Source organism: Thamnophis sirtalis, unplaced genomic scaffold, assembly GCF_051295495.1.
Source record: "Thamnophis sirtalis isolate CommonGarterSnake01/CBP01778 unplaced genomic scaffold, rThaSir2_p1.2 scaffold_9, whole genome shotgun sequence".
NCBI lineage: Eukaryota > Metazoa > Chordata > Lepidosauria > Squamata > Natricidae > Thamnophis > Thamnophis sirtalis.
Genome location: NW_028261389.1, coordinates 33,204,704 through 33,222,102, shown reverse-complemented (window position 1 = coordinate 33,222,102; position 17,399 = coordinate 33,204,704). Strand labels below are relative to the sequence as shown.

The window sequence follows — 17,399 nt, the reverse complement described above, 5'->3', positions numbered from 1 at the left end:
GTAGCCTGCAGTGCTGCATTTAACCACTGCGCCACCTTGGCTCATCTAGTAATGCATTTCCAGAAGTCTATCATGTAAACTTGAAGCAGAACATTGGATGTTAACCTAACTAGTGCCAGTCAAATTGCTCATTTCAGTATATGTTTTAAATATGAATGTTTATTATTCAATACTTGCTACCACAAAATGCTACTAACAAAATGAAAGAGAGATGAGGCAATTTCTACTGGTCCCTTAGAACAGTGTTTTTCAACCTTTTTTGTGCAAACGCATACTTTTTTCATGAAAAAAATCACGAGGCACACCACCATTAGAAAATGTTAAAAAAAATAACTCTGTTCCTATATTGACTATATATAAAGTGTTTTTCCCACGGCACACCTTACACTATGTCACGGCACACTAGTGAAAAACACTGCCTTAGAAATCTAAAATTTACAAAATAATATTTTTGTCAGAATCAGCAGGAAAATCTTAGCATGATAAGTGTGTATTATCAATGCTTGAAGGAACAACAGTGTTTGAGGAAGCTGTCAAGAGCGTTTTAATTACAGTGGGATAGAAATGTGGAAAATAAATAAATAAAAGTAAACATTGCAGTTATAAAATAAAATAATTGTTGCAAAATAAAAATAATAATACCCCACACATATTCTAAGAAACAGCTTAATTATAAATTGTGATTTATAACTTAATGAGTACAATTTCTGTTTTATTGACATGTGTGTGTAAATATTCAGATAGATATGCTATGCTACAATATAATTTTATTTTTCCCTTTTTGTTGTTTCCAACCCACTAGGTGCTAGAAAGAAATTATGTAAAGAGGATTTACTACTCTGTCTGTTGTCAATTAGAAGGATAACCCTCAGAAAATAGAACTATATAACATTTGGTTCCCACCTGGGACATTGCTGGGCAGAGCTGAGAACGATGCTGGCTTTTGCCCTTCCCTTGTGCCTCCCCTTCCCTTGTGCCTCCCCTTCCCTTGTGCCTATGTAATCCAAAGCAGAATGAAAACCCATGCCCCATGAGAAGAAACATGTTCCCTCACCATGCAGGAAAAAATACAGATATCTCCCATAGCCACTGCTTGTACAGAGATTAGAGACAATTCCAGAATTCTTGGCAACCCTTATCAGTTTTGTCAAGAGGTTGCCCACTAAACTTTCTGTACTCTTTCTTCCTGCCTGGCAACTGGACTTCCTTGTTTTTCTTTGAAGACATTTCACATCTCATCCAAGAAGCTTCTTTAGCTCTTCAATTATGACCTGGATAACTGAAAATCTCCATAGGCATTTCTTACTGCCTGTTTTTCCAGAACCTTCTGGGTAAATTGGACATTCATAATAACACTTATTTTCTAGATTTCAGTATAGTAATACATGAACCCATCAAGTAACCAGATGGGTAGAACTTAAACACTACACTAAGTCACAATAAAAATAACTATGATCAACATAAGCTTAGAGTGTTATATTAATGCAACTGCTAGTAGTTCACTGGGCGGCTAGTACTAGTAAGTACTGCTAGTACTGGTGGGCTAATTAATCAAGTTGCATAAACAATGAAAGTTAGTTATAGTTATGGTAGTTAGATTTGGATTGCTGCAATTTGTTATGGAAGCATTTTTTTTAAAAAAAAAGTTCTATTTAATTAAATTCCTTTCACTGATTAACTCTTCACATGATAGGTGACCTGTCCTTGTTTTCTATTTGTCACTCTTGTACAAAGCTCAGCCAAAAGCATCAAGATATATTTCTGCCAAAAACATTTGTCTAGGATGCTAAAATAAGTCTACAAACATTGCCAACAATTTCATCACCACTATAACTGTTAAGGCAAAATTTCTTAGTACATACTAAATACAGAATAGTGGTTATCCTTTGTTGTAGCACAGATGCAAGAAATGCTTCTTCTCAACTATACAGAACTGATAAAGTAAAAACTGCATGACTACCATACAGAGTCCTATATTCCTCACCCTTTGTGAACGAATTCTTCTCTCCCACACCTTCAGAGATTGGCATGGCATAAATCCTTAACAAAATTAATATTTGTGCTTTGAAAATAACACTTATGTCCTTTCAAATGTTAATTAAATAAATGCTGATTGTAGTTGAGCAAAAATATGGCTGGTTATTATTGCAAGGAGTGGATTTGCCCTTAACAGAAAAATAAAAAATGAAGGAATACACATTTTTCCTATGCTTTTATGTGAGCTCTTTGAGAAATTTCAAAATGCCAGCAAAGACTGAAATGGTGTTTTTATTTAAACATATGCAAATGTATCAATATCCTACATCACTTATTCTTCAAGATGGTTACCCCAATAGCTCCTATAAAATTTTGTGAATGTGGTGACAAAAAACACAACAAAAGATCATCTGTAAATACTTGCTATATATTAAGAGTGGTCTTTTTTAAAAAAAGTGTTAATGAACAGGTAGGTTTATGTTAAGTTGTGGTACGTTTATTAACCAACTAGCAAAAATAGTCTTCAAAAATGAATGAATCACCCAAGAATAGAACTAAAGAAACACACTCTTTTGGCAACATTTTTGTAATATTCTTAGTTTGTAACACCTTACTGAGAGAGGCAGGTGGCAGTTTAAAATGCAGTTTCTACATTACATTGAAGACACTGTAATATTTGCTCCAGGTAGAAAGGGTCGAGACCAGAATAACATTCTGGTGTTAACAAATGGGATTTATTGAGATTGTTTTCAATCTCAATAAATCCAATTTCGAACTGAAGTTGCGGTCCTATTCACAGTTATTTGGGAATCAGCCACTCTGAAGCCAGTGGGACTTTCTTCTTAGAAAGTATGTGTAAGATACTACTGCAAGAGAAAAGAAGGTTATTTTAACCATAGACAGGTTGGATAATAGCATGCATACCCTGGTTTTCTGCTTTGTCTGAAATCTTCATTTTACGCTAATAAAAGCACTATCAAGAAAGCCAAAATAGAGTGCTACCCTTGTAACGGAAGGGAGTGTAAGAAGGGATAGGAGTAGCAATTTATGTACACTAGTCTATGCTGCAACCAATGTTTGTCTGAGTTATCCAGACCATCTTGTTTCCAATGAGTAGGTGATAATTTGAATTATGTAGAAAAATTAATAGGATATGCATTTGCACTGACTGGTTATTTAACAGAGAAGTAAATTCAGGGAGATTAGACACTACAACAAACTCCATTGCCAAACCTGATTAATCATTATAAGACTAAATAGTATTACTTATTCCATCAGAGGCACATTGTCCATTCATCCACCAACAGGATTTGTTCTTCATCCGGCAGCAATGCTTTTTTGCTACTTATGTAAAAAAAAACAGGTTACTCTCTATGCAAATGAATCCATGCACAAAAATCTGGCATCTATCATATGCAACTTTGAACACTCCACTGCTAACTAGACAAAGGGTTCCACCACAAAATCGCGGAGGAGAAAATCGCGCTCGACGAAAGCGCGCATTTGACATCATCACAGCGCGACGAAAACATCGCGCTGTGATCGAAAAATGTAAAAATAAAGCTAAAACCTTACCCTAACCACCCCAAACCTAACCCTAAACCTAACTCTAAACCTAACCCTTATCCTAACCCTAAATCTAACCCTAAACCTAACCGTTAACTAAACCTAACGCTAACCCTTAACCTAACGCTAAACCTAACGCTAACGCTCTAAACCTAAACCTAACCCTTAACCTAACCCTAACCCTAACCCTAACCCTAACCCTAAACCTAAACCTAAACCTAACCCTTACCTTTATGTGAATCGGCTTGCTTTAATTTTAATTTTATTTCGATTTTTAATTTTTTTCGTTGCGCTGTGATGACGTCACATGCGCGCTTTCGTCGAGCACGATTTTGTCCTCCGCGCTTTTGACGGGTCACGAGACAAAGATGTGGCAGTAGATTTGACTATCAATTTAGAAACCTGTCAATTTCCATCTCATAGTTTTTCACAATTTTTCCATACTCAAAAGTAAATAAATAACCCAAACATGTGCACAGAGGGGGGGAAAGGAAATATCATATTAATGTATTTATGTTACAGCTTATATTATAGAAAAGTAAGGTGACACAACATTATTTTCTATGCCTCTTCATTTTTCTACATCTTATGCAAATGTTTCATTGTCTATCATTGCACACAACATACGCATTATATTATATCTTGATACAGATTTGTAATAAGCAACAATTACAGTACACTAATTAGCAGTCATATCTCTACTTTTTAATTCTTTATTTTCTTCTGTGTCACAGTATGCCAGCACTAGTTAGCAATATCAAAAGTAGAGTACGAATGCTAAATTCTTATTTTTAAATCTGATATTATACCTAATGCACCCCAAAAGGGATTAAAAACCTGATAAGATTTGTTTCATAGGCATGTAGAATTAAAAGAAATAATGTATTATGAATATAGAAATGAGTTTGATGTTTAGTAAGTTGTAGCCAGTGGAAATATTTTCATATAATTCTACCACAATTTTATTGTACAATGGAAGTAATGTTTTGCAGAGATAACTATCAAAGACATAATTTTGCATTCTCTTTTTAATTTCTCTTTAAAATTTTAAATTATTAGTACAAAATTTCATAGGGCTCTTTGAAGGCAGCCCAGAAGCTGCAGATGGTACAAAGTGGTGCAAAAAAGCCGCCGCCCACAAGCTGACAAGAACTAATATTCACAAATTACCACAGTGTTGCATGCTCTAATTGATTAGAACAGGCTTTAGGATACCATTCAAAGTGCTGCTTTTAACCTATAAAGCCTTATAAGGTTTGGAATATCATTCACATCTCCCATACAGGTATGCTAAACGTTCCTATGCTGTGAAAGGTTCAGAAGAAAGCTAGATATCAATTGGGGTTTTTTTGGCTGAGACCAAATCTTTGGAACAAGCTCTCATAAGATTATATCTCATCCTATCTCCTAACATTTCAGAAAGGCAATGAGAGCTTTTAATGGTTAAGATGTTGGTCATTTAAGATAACTTTCAATATTTTATAGGGCTATGATCATTTTTATTACTTTTTATTTGTTAAAAGACTTTTATGACTACTCATCTTATATATACTAAATATAACATTAATATTAATTGAATTAATATTCAATTAATTCAATGTTTCAAGATATTTTGGGGGGGAAAGGTACAAGCGCTCGCAGGATAATGTAAATCAGCAGGTGTCCTGGGGAAGGATGGTAGAATAGAAATACAATTAATAAATAAATGGACCATCATTTGTTTGTCTCACTGGTAGCCATAATCAAATATAGATACAGTTTTTTTAAAAAAATCAACCAGTTGTATTGGATTTTTATACAAAAGCAGAATATGAATTAGATCTTTGTGGCGGGGCTTTAAAATGATATTGATTTAACACAAGGAAACCTCGTATTAGGAGTTCCCTCTTGGAAACTGGTGCATATAATAAACACTAAAGTATCATAAGTCTCCGGTATTCACAGCACTCTTGTGGAGCAAAAAAAGACACCCCGTAGCCTTCCAGCCACTGTTTCATTAGCCCTGGTCAGCATGGCTAATATCAATCATTATAGAAAGTACAGTCCAAGGCTACGTAATGTTTAACCTTTCTATAAAGAATTCTTCCGGAATGCACTAGTTCATTATTATCCAAGATTCTATGCAAATCTTATCACATACATTTTTTAAGACATGGTGTAAAATAAAATTGGGCATGATATTATAAAAAGAAAACCAGAATGCAGTGGGAGGAGAAAAACAGTCATTGGGGCAATAGCTTCTTTTCAGGCTGATAGATGGAGCCAAGCTTGTATTTTTTTTTCCTCCTTTAACTTCATCGCATACAAAGTAGGATACATAAGAAAAATATCACTTGTGTATATGAGCATTGCTGATGAATATTCATGCTGACCCTCAAAATATTTTATTATTCTCTTTACCAAATATAGGGATTTTTTTTTTTTTAAATCCTTCAGTATGACTTTGAACTGGTCTATTCTGCCTGAAAGGCAAATAGAAACACATAATATTCATATTATTTGAACTGATCCAATACACTAGCGAAATACGCCCCTGTTCTGTTGAGCCTTGTAAGAAAGATACAAGGTCACCTGGGATGTATGATATTTCATATGATCTTTGGCACTTTGTCTTTACTGGACCAAAAATAATGTAAACATGTCTTTCTGTATTACATATACAAGCAGGGCAAAACTGGAAAAATATATCATGCCCTTGAGTTGCATGCTGCTATTTAAATATCACTCAACAATCTCCTTTGTCCCAAAATTCTGTTCCTCAGATATAACATGGTTTCTAAACTATTTTCCATCTTTCCACCACCTTTTGCTAGGAACCAAAAAATGAGAGCCTATGACAGCTGTAAAAATCTGTGTATAGAGGAGTATAATGTAAAGTAGACAGCAGCAATTTAACTGTTCCTCTATAATGCAAATTGAGCAAGATGAATTTGCAAAACAATCCCTAGATAATTTGAATCTGATACCCTGAAAGTTCTGCTACTAACTATAGGAAGTCTTGGAACCTCACTTTAAAATTAAATGGATGTGTAACAAAAAATAATTTTTGGTCCAGTTCTAATCTGAGGCCTGTGATTATCATTCCCAATCCAATCCAGAGCATTCACTTAAATCCACGTGCAACATTCCTCTGGCTGGGCTCATGTTCTCTTGATTCTTGGCCCAAGCAAAAAGCAAAATGTTCAAGGGAGCAGATTGCCCTGAATTTCATTGCTCTAATAATTGGTGTCTTTGTTCACATTCACAGTATGTTAACAGATGGGGCAGTTTGCCTGGGTAGCAGCCAAATAATTCAATCTCACCAAGCAAAGACAGATTCACCAGGCAATGCCTTCTTCCTTATAAAAGGTAATGAACAAAGCAATCTTATAAACAGAGGGACAAGAGTGGACCATTTATAGACATTCGGTTTTTTTAAAAAAAAAATCATAATCCTTCAATGTGGGAGTTAGAAGTTAATTGGCAGCTGCATATGAGAGAACGAGGCCCAAATGCACAGCCAACCCAAGCGGATGGATATCCGCGTTTACAATAAACAGAATACAGATTAAAATATATGTCTTAGAATCTGTCACAATGGCAGAAATAATTCCATGGCGTACCTCTCACATTGTACACTACAGTCTCTTGAAGGAATTGAAGCACAAAGATATTAATTCCGAAAATAAATATATCAAGGACAGACAAGCATAGGTGTAATAGAGAGAAAAGATTTATAGTTTAGGAAAGCTAAGTAAATCTAAATGACTATATAAGCTATATAAAACATTTATGCATGTGTGCGTATTTGTAATCCTTCATTTTGAATTATTTAATCCAAGAGAATACATGTTTTCTAATCTTCCTCATGTATGATAACAAATGTATACTGCATGTATACTATACAAATACTGCAAAACAGTGTACAGTATACAAAAATAAACCACTACTGATTTTTAAAAAATATTATTTAAATACATTTCTTGTTTGTTAATAGACAGAAAATGTATGTATGCATTTAATTAAAAACTTGTATATGCTAGCCTTTTTCTGCAAGGTTTAATGCAATATTATAACTTACAGTACTATGAATAAAGGTATGTCCAAAAAGAGAAGAATAATGAGGATCATTATAAGTGTATACAGGGAGTTCAGCTGTAGTCCACAAGTGTTTGGGTGGTCAGAATCAGGACTGCAGATGTAATTTGTCAATATAACTGTTTAGTGCTACTGTTTGTAATACCCTTTAGATATGTCAATCTGTAGGACAGCATACCACTGTGGGGAATAGGCAGAAGGAAGAGATGGATGAGAGGGTGTGAAAAGACAAGGAAACGCCAGGAGCTGGAAATGTTATCTAAATGTTGTCTACTTGGGAAATTACACACACCTGGAAAAAAAGAGTGGTAGATTAAGTTAACAACAAGAGCTTTGGGATTTTGTCAGTGGCATAGAGGTGGCAAGATTAACTGCAAACAGAACAATTAAGCAAGAGCAACTGGTTATGTGTGTTTTGCACTTCACCAGGGCATATCCTTGCAATTTCTCTTTTCCGATCCCCATGGTATCGTATTCATCTGATCTCCAACTCATGAATAAAAACTAACTACTCTTTAGTTGCACCTCTGTTAAAGTCGTATTTTCCCCTAATTCTGACACCATCCTTTTAGACTTTATCTTCCATTATCTAAACACTCAAGGAGCTACAAAGGTCCTAACTGAAAGCTCCCCGTTTAATTCTGGAGCTGACCAGAAGTCCGGTTTCCCCACCATAGAGTCTTCTCTTAGCGCTGCATCCTTTTTCCTCTACCTGTCCTCTGCCTTGGAGGGATGTTAGATCTGCCACTGTTACTTCTGTTCCAGGCACAGCCAAATGATGTCCATATTTGAGGGTGCCTTTCTTTATAGAGTGTTAAAGGTTTTCTCCTGTTCCTTTGGTTTTGAACCATCCCTTTTCCACATGTCATCAGCCAATGAAAGAAACATTCACCAATCTGGGCACCACAACAGAAATAAGGTGGATTCCATTTCAAGACACTGTATGACTTTCCTTAGACTTGTTTCACAGTTGGTTCTGCAAACAACTTTTGGGTATCTCCCAAGTTAAAACAGTGTGTAAGAAAGAAATACATGGGATAAAACCAGCCAAGATATTACCATAGAAAGGAAGGAGGCAGACAGAACAACGGTGTGCTATGAGGTTGCTCCTGTAGAGATCTAAAAGAGAAAGTAACCAACTCCTAGACAATAATACCTTTTCTTACGTCAGTCAGGGGGAAGAGAAAGACATTGTGGTGTAGTGGTTAAGGGGGTGGTCTAGAAACCAGGAAACTGTAAGTTCTTGTCCTGCCTTAAGCATGAAAAAACAACTGGGTGACTTTGGGCCAGTCATTTTCTTTCAACTCATCTCACTTCACGGGATTATTCTGGAGAAGGGAGGAATATTAATGTTTGCCACCTTGAGTTGCATATGAAAAAAAAGCAGAATAAAAATCTAATAAATAAATAAAAACTGACAAATGTGGGGAAAGTTTCATCTGTCTTCCTTGTAGAAAGCTTACAGAGCAGGTGGTAATAAAAGCGGGAGAGAATGGAGAAGATCAGTATGAAAGAGTCTCAAAAATGAAGTGTTAACGGGGAGGGCAAACGTTGCCAGAGAAATGGCTGCAGCAAATCTTAGCTTGGAGACAAGATGGAAGAGACAAGCATCTGCAGCTCCTGCCCGAAAAAAGAGAGAGTTCCTCCTGCAAGGAATATTCAATGATATTGATTTCCCAGGTTGTTTATTAATGTTTATTTAATTATTATTGTTATTGTATCCTTTTAGCCTAAGTTCTGAATGAGTTGTTTGAGCCACCCAGAATAATTTGTTGATTGGACTAATATATAAATTACACACATCAATAAATAAATAATTAGTGTATAAGTCATACTATTATCTCTGTGTAAATTATAGAAATTATAGAAATTTTCCAAACATAACTCTGATTACACTCATAATATGTCACCTCACTATGCCTTCAAATTAATGGGTGATCTCCAAAATAATTGCAGAACTTTCACCTGATAATGTAAGGCCTGGAGATAAGATTGAAATGTCATAAAACCAAAACAATAGAAAGCTGTTGTCGGGGCATGATTGTATACGGTAAACCACAAGATGTGGCAAGGCCTAAATCATAATATCGGGCTTAAAACTTTTTCATAATCTTTATCATAAGATTTCACACACAACAAATCTAATTGGCCAAACGTTGCCCCAAAGAAGAATAAATAAAGCACACTTGAGCAAGAAATGCAGTAACCAACTATGTACATAGACTTTGTAAAATGTAACTATTAATATTACTTCTCTTCGGACAGAACTTATCAGGTGTCAGAGGTACGTAAAAAAAAATGAAGTGACTCACATAATTTTTCACATATTTTTAGAGGTGGAGGGGGGATCCAAGTAGGGGATATCTGGAAATTTCATGACGTTCATGAAATAAAATAATGTATCAAAGAATTTACAACTGTGAGAGTGTATTATATATGACATCTACACGGAAGAGAGTCTACATGGCTGTATTAAATAGATATTTCAATCTACACATGACTTTTACCCTTCTTTCTAAATGAATACTTGTTCTTTAAAAAGAAAAATGTGTTTTTGTAGTTAAAAGGACAGCTAGAACATCCAGAATAAGTGAAACAATAGTAAACAATTAGTAACTTAAGACTGCTTACCATGCTTTTTTTTAATGTGTAAAGATTTCTATACACCAATTAAATTTATACGATGTACAGATGAACATATGATTTGCTAGGTAGTGGTGCTTCAATATCTTTCATTATACATTCCCATACTAGTCAACCTGTGCAACTTTCTGTATGCTTATTTAAATTCACTCCCAGCACAAACCTACTTTCTAGAATGAAATCCATTTGAGCTCAAGTGATGCAGTCATTCAGCAAGTCATTACAAGCCGAGATCCAATTTTACAACTATTATCATCATAGTCATTAAGTGAATCATGCAGCTGTTATGTGAATCAGTCATTAAGCAAATTAACTTTCCCCCCATCATAAATACCAGCCGGTTTCCAAACACCCAAAGTGCAATTGTTTATTTGTTTGTTTGTTTGTATCCTGCCTTTATTATTTTTACAAATTACTTGAAGTAGGGAACATATCCAACACATCTTACTCGTCCTATTTATGTTACTTCAGGGGTGGTGCGATGGTTGTAACTTTGAGGACAGGTTGTAAGTCACTTATTCCAAGGCCATCGTAACTTTAAACCATCATTAAACAATCATAAGTCGAGGACTAGCTATATACACACTTACACTTAGAGATTCTTAATTTATTGAGTTATGTATATGTTAGTTTTATATTTATATCTCTTCCTACATTGAAATGACTCCTGTATATGAAAACTATGTAATTACTAATTTTCCTCATAGGGAGAAAAGGAACAAACTGCATAAATTTTAAACTATCTTATTACTTCATATAGTTGAAACCAAGCTTTAAATCTTCACTGTATGCTTTCTAGAATTACATGATTGTATGTATCATATATGTGTATATGCTACTCTATAATTGTTTCTTTAAGTGTGTAATTGACAAACTGTGGGTTTATACAAGTACTGTATGTTTTCTATTCTATTTCTAAACCATTTTATCGCTTATCAATTTGTGTATATCTAACTACGGTATCCCAAGATGTATGTTATTATTCTGCTATTTTATGCACACAGACACACATGCTTCAGTGTGTATAGAGCACACATTGGTGTATTTACCTTTTGATATGTTGATCAATCAATATTTTAAAGATAACATCTGTATATGAAACTGTATATTTATATGTACATATTTCAGATGTATATTTATCCTATAAATCTGTCTCTGAGGATATAAATTATATCACAGAATATTTTACTGAATCCTATCAAATGTTGTATCTTTGAGTTTCATAATGGCAGCGTGAGTGTTCTATTTCTATGAATTTAACCTTAAAATTAATTATAATTAATTAAAAATAAATCTATCATGTATTTCAGATGTTCATTCTGCATTCTGATTTGGTAATGTGTTTGTTTATAGCTCTTAGAAGCATCACACATTTATTCACACTATCATTTTAGTATAATAGCAGCTCACAACTGTGTTACCCCATCTTGGCTTTCTGAAAATTTCTGCTAGATTAAGGGTTACCCAGGAAAAAATAATAACATTTTTTTCTTTATTTTCTTATTCTCTTCCAATCTATTGTCACAGTTTGCTGTTTTTTTAACCGCAGTTCATTTTGGCGGGAGAGGGGTATCCTCTGCTAGCTAAATGTGCTTTTAAAATTGAAGATCTTCAGTTTATAAAAGTTTTTTTTTAAAAAAACTTTATTTGAGGTTAATGAAGAAAGAGGCTCTGTCTGTGAAATAGTTCCAGAGTTCGAGAACAAACATGGTGTGATTTTTTTTTAAAAAAAGCCTTGTTCTACACAGTATTCAGAGCGTATCATAATTTGTTCTGTGTCCATTTTTTATTTGTGTTGGTTGGCATTTGTATAATATTTTAGATTAAAAGATATGTTATTTATCACAGTAATAATGAAGTACTACAATCCTAAAAAATTGTGAATATATATTTTATGAAAATATTGAAAATGAGAGCTAAATGCAGAGAAGTGCTAGAAAACTTGACACTACAGCTTCTTCTATGCACTCACCTAAACCTAATCCTTCATCACACCAAATACCCTCCTTCCCAATCCTGCCATAGAAGTATGCTTTGTTTAAAAGTCAAGGCCACTGAATATATGCCAGATCAATGGAAGAGGTTGTGGAGATGTTTCCCTGCCAAAGTTCAGTTTGGGATCTGGATGAATCCAGACAAATTCTCCCAGTTAAAGGCACTGATCACCTTTCAGTCTGATTTCTTCCAATTTGTCATTTGGTGCTATGAATGAAAATTGTGGGAGACACCAGCGACGTTCTTAATATCATGCACAAGATCCATTTGAAACTTCCTACGCTGGTTTTCTGAATGTGTGGATGACATCAGTGTTGGGGGGGAAAGTGGCTTTAGTAATTGTCCATTCTATCTCCAGGTGATGCTGAAGAATTGAAGAAAGAAAAAACAAATGTAGATTCCATGTACATGTTAAGGTTTGTATCGATTGTTCGTTTTAAAATGGAAATGCTGGAAAGAATTCGCAGTTCATTTCCTTCATTATAAGTTGCATGATCAATTGCAGACAAACGGCTTTAAGCCTCCCGTGGAAATGTTGATAACTGTCCTTGTGAATACGAATAGAAAAAGCAGTGTCTCAGCCTTGTAGGTGAGTATATTTCCAGCACGAGGAAAGTTTGCAGACAGAAGCATCGCTTAACGCGATGCATCGGAAGAATGGACTTTGCCTCGCTCTGCCAAAACAGCCACAGCTGAACAAAAAGGCTCAGATGCCAAGCTCTCCGCGCCCACTCTACCCAACGCTGGCACGCAAACTCGCACGCGCTCCCCCGATAAATGCCAATGTTCAATGTTCAAGAGGCGCTGAAAATTGGGGGGTGGGGGCTTCTTAGAGCTCGATCGATCCGAAATACGCGAGCTCTTCTGCCCACGCTGCTGCCTGGAACGAAGCTGATGCTCTAGCCAGCTGCCTTGGCGAAGGAACGCCTGGGAGAAAGCCGGCGCCTGTTTTTGCTGCCCGTTGTCACCAACAGTCCATCGCCCCAGCCAAATCTGTGAAAAAAAGGCAGGACGAGAAGGCGCGCCCTTCTCCACTCCGGTCGCAAGCCATGCTGCAAGACAGCAGAAAGGGAGGGAGTGCCCGATAGCCACGCTCCAGGCACGCACCTGTCGCCCTAACTCCAGCGAGTAGGCTGGAAATCCCCGCCCCTTCAGCTGCCGCTCTCCACACCCCCTTTGCCCCTGCCTCTTGGCTCCGCCCCTCGCTCACACGCGCGCGCACTCTCCCAGCGCAGGTAAACTTTAGACTCCCACTCGCGGAAGGGGAACGTAGGTAGATGTCACCGAGATCCTGGGCTATTTATAGAAGCGCCAGGCGAACGTGGCTGCTGGTGGGGGGAATTCTACCTCGCACCGGCCTCTCCCCAGCTGTGAAAGGACCGTCATCCTCGCCTCTCCTTTTACAACCACAGCGGAGCCGGGAAGATGGAAAAGAAACGGTGCCAAGGCGGTACATTCGTTGCGCTTTCGCGCTCTCGCTCTCTCTCGGCATTTCTGTCACGGTCCCCCTTGGCTGCCTGGGAAGGATTGCAAGGCGAACTGGATCCTTTTTCTAGCCTGTGGGGCTTTTCGGCGATCCCCCCCCCCCCACACACACACACAACCGCCCTAGGTTTTACCGGGGACAGGTCCTTCCACCTGTTTCGCAGAGGGAAGGCTCGGGAGCCTAAAGGGGTGTGGTGATCGTGGAGGGAGCCCTCAGCTCTTACCCCTTTCCCGTACCTCGCTTCCTGGATCGTTCGCGTCCCGTTATTGGCCACCATCTCCTGGCAGCCCTGCTGCCGTTCTGGGCCGCCTCTCGGAAGTTGGGAGTGGGAGAGGGTCAGAGGGTCGCGCTTGGCGTGAAATTTTTCGGGAAGCTATTTAGGACCATCTGGTGAGTGACCCAGAGCTTGCCTCCAAGGCCGGCCAGAGACCCCTCCTTACAGAATCCCAGGTAGAAACAATTCAGTTCTACCTCGCGATGCGGGGGGCGGAGGCGTTACATAGTGGCGGGCTCACCAGAGGCTCTACCGGCAAGGTAACCGACCAGGAGGGTTACCGGTCGGAACGTTTGGGGCTGAAACCAAACGCCACGATTCCCATTTTTTTTTCATACGGTTTTGGATGCGCATCCACACCCACTCACAGGAGAACTCGCCCGCCTTTGTCTTGCCACCATCTTACCCCTAGACTGGCGTGCCCAATTTCAGTCCTGCATTTAACGGTCTGTATCGCGTAGGCAGGCACAGTCGAGCAAGAAGATAGCCATTTTGCATCCCGTGCTGAAAAAAACGAGTGTGGATGTGTGTGTGCGCGCGCGAAAGCGAGCCAGACACGGAGGAAAGGAGAGAAGAAGGGAAGGGAAGACTGCATGGCTCGCGCCAAGAAGCGAGAAGTCAACGTGGCTAAAGCCTCCAGCATCAGGCAGGAGGAGGATGGCAGGTGCAGGTTTTGCCTTGAGATAAAGCACGGGGCGGGGAGAGGAGGGGTTAGAGGTCTCCTAACGTGCTTAGACTTCTGATGGCCATCCACCTGCAAACAGACAGCGGCTGCCTACACATCAGCAGCCCCCTCTGCTTCTCTTGGGACTGGCTGGCCAGTGCTCCCTACAACTAGCTTTTGCGAAGGCAGCCACATTGGCTTGCCTAAAGCTCCGGGGCCTGCTTGCACTTGGACTAGAAGACAATCTCTTTGCAGAACACCACCATGTTGCATATTCCCAAACGGCCAGGCTGTAAACCCGAGCTAGAGAAGGCTGGCCAAGACCATTTTGACAGGGAGGTAGCGAAGCTCCATCTTTGCCCTCCTCTGATCCGCTGCCTCCTGCCCCACCTCCGCCTCCTTTTAGAAGCACGAAAGCGCTGTCGTATCAGGTGGAGAAGGGAGGGAATAAGCTCGTGTCTCTTTTCCCCCTGCTCTTCTGACGAGCCAGGGAAGGGAGGAATCAACATGTCTGAATGACTCCTTAAAACCGAATCTCATTCCAAACAGCGTCTCTGGCTCTTTTGTGAGAAGCCCAGCGGTTGGTTTGTGCTATTAGTACAAAATTAGTTGCTTAAAACACGAGTGGCTTTTTTAATAGTGTAGGGGGGGATATTCACCAACCTCCACCCCACCCTGAACAAAATCTCCTACCTTGATTTGTAGAAGCAGAACCTCTAGGCGGACAGATTAGGGGAGTGAGCATGTTGGGAATATCCAGTCTCCTCTTCTTGCTTGCATATCCACATAAAGAAGGATGAGGTTTGGGGAGCAAATGGGGAAGGGGCGATGCCAGATGCACATAGAAACCGCTTTCTTGCAAGACGCCTCGACGCTGGCAATCTTGCGTCTGGAAGTGGTGCAAAGGCAAAGCAAGATATCGCCTTCTAAGATGAATCTGATCCAGTAGAGAGGAAAGTCGAAATATGCGGGATCCAGAGAGATCATTCCATTTTCTCTCTTTAAAGAAGGAACGAAGGAAGAGAAGGAATGCGAGAACGCCACAGTGGCGATTCTTCTATTGGCGCCGATGATAGAAGAAATATATTCCTGGAAGCTTAGCAAAGCAGGCTGAGTTGGGGTGCCGCGAGGGTAGATTTTGGTCCTCCGCGAAGCATGATAATTCTCCAAGCGCCCCCTCCTGAAGGGAAAAGAGGGGAGAGGGTCGGTCTGAGAGGAGGGCGAGAGAGATGGAACCTCTCCTCTGTGGAGACGCTAGCACGTTTCGAAGAATGGGAAGGAAAACGCATTTCCCCACATGAGCCCACAAATAGAGGAATGGCAAACAGCTGTTCCTGGGCTATAAATATGTCAGAGATGCTCCGGCTGTGCCATGGCTGGGATGGGCACGAAGGCGAACTGGAGAAACGGGCGAGCTAGAAACCACCGAAGGAAGGAACTCCGTAACACACACACATGCACACATGCGCGCGCGCACAACACACACACACACACACGTACACACGAGCGCGTGCGCACCAAATTCAGCCCACCACTCGCGGGGAGCCGTTCAGTGGCGAGCGACTGCCGTTCCTAGCCCCATCTGCATTGCTGCTGACATGTCGGCGGTCTCCTCTCCCCACCCACCCCCGTCTCCCCCTCCTCGTCCCACCGCCAGCTCCAGAGGAATGAATGAAGCGGGCGGGGGGCTCGACTCTCTACCGAGCCTCCCCGAGACCGCATTTGCTTTTCTGGAGAGGTGTGCGGACCGGGAGGAGTGGGGGGGGGGAGGGAGAGACGCACACGCGCGCCCGGCTCGTCACACGCGGCGGCCGCCAACCGACTCCCGTCGGCCAGTAACTGTTGCCACCAGCTGCAACGGACCTCCGAGAGAAGGACCGGAGCTTGGTGGCTGCACCTTCTTCCTCGGTTACCTGTTAGCCGGAGGCTGTTCGTTGTGGGCGGCTCGGACCAGGCTCGGGGCAGGATTTGGAAGAGGGGGAGAGACAAGGACGACCCTCCCCTAGGGAGGAGAAGAGCCCATTTTGCAGCGACAAGTCCCTCTTCTAACGGCGTGCCATGCTGGGGGCTATGGTTGCCTCGGGGTTGCGGCGGCGGGGAAGGGCGGGGGGTTTAGCCTCTGGACATATTTACAATTCACCTCAAGTGCTCTTGAGTTCGTCGGGCTGAAGCTCAAGCCCATTTTGCCCGAAAAAGGGCTGCCTGGGGGCAAAGTCAGTATTGCCTCAGCTGCAATCTCTTTCAAACACACGCCCACACCGCCACAGCGAATGCCGCCGTTTTCCCCGGAAAGCAAAGGAAGGTGAAAAACCAGGGCGGGAAAGAGAGAGAACTAGAATAATGGCGCTGTATTAAAAAAAAAACAAAAAAAACTGGTGGCGAGGAAGGAAGGAGGACTCCCTGTGAGTCAATAGTAGAAGACAGGCCCGGAAGGGCGGGAGACTCACAAAAGCGACCTGTCACCCAAGGGTGCGAGTGGGTGGAAGTGGTGTGGGCTGGAGTTAGCCAGCTCTCCCCAATCGTCCGCCTACGAAGCCAGAGGCATTCACACACATCTACCCAATCAACCGGAGTGTCTATCGGGGAGGGGGGATTCACAAGGGAGCGTTGGAGGAATTTCTCCTCTGCCTGGATTTTTCTCCCCCCTCCCCCGCGTTATTAGTGAGATACTGGCTGAGGCAGCAATCAACGTCATGTAGCCGAAGGGCAAAAACACA

At 40.3% G+C, this 17,399-nt stretch overlaps 1 protein-coding gene across 3 annotated transcripts in view; it reads right to left on the bottom strand.

Annotated features, from left to right (window-relative positions):
• GRIN2B (glutamate ionotropic receptor NMDA type subunit 2B) overlaps positions 1–16,092 on the bottom strand; it is a 352,876-nt gene extending 336,784 nt beyond the window's left edge. For all 3 annotated transcript variants that reach the window (XM_087723269.1, XM_087723270.1, XM_087723268.1), the window contains exon 1: positions 15,376–16,092. The gene's annotated coding sequence lies outside the window, so the exon portion shown is untranslated. The remainder of the gene's footprint in view (positions 1–15,375) is intronic.
• Between the last annotated feature and the right edge of the window lie 1,307 nt (positions 16,093–17,399).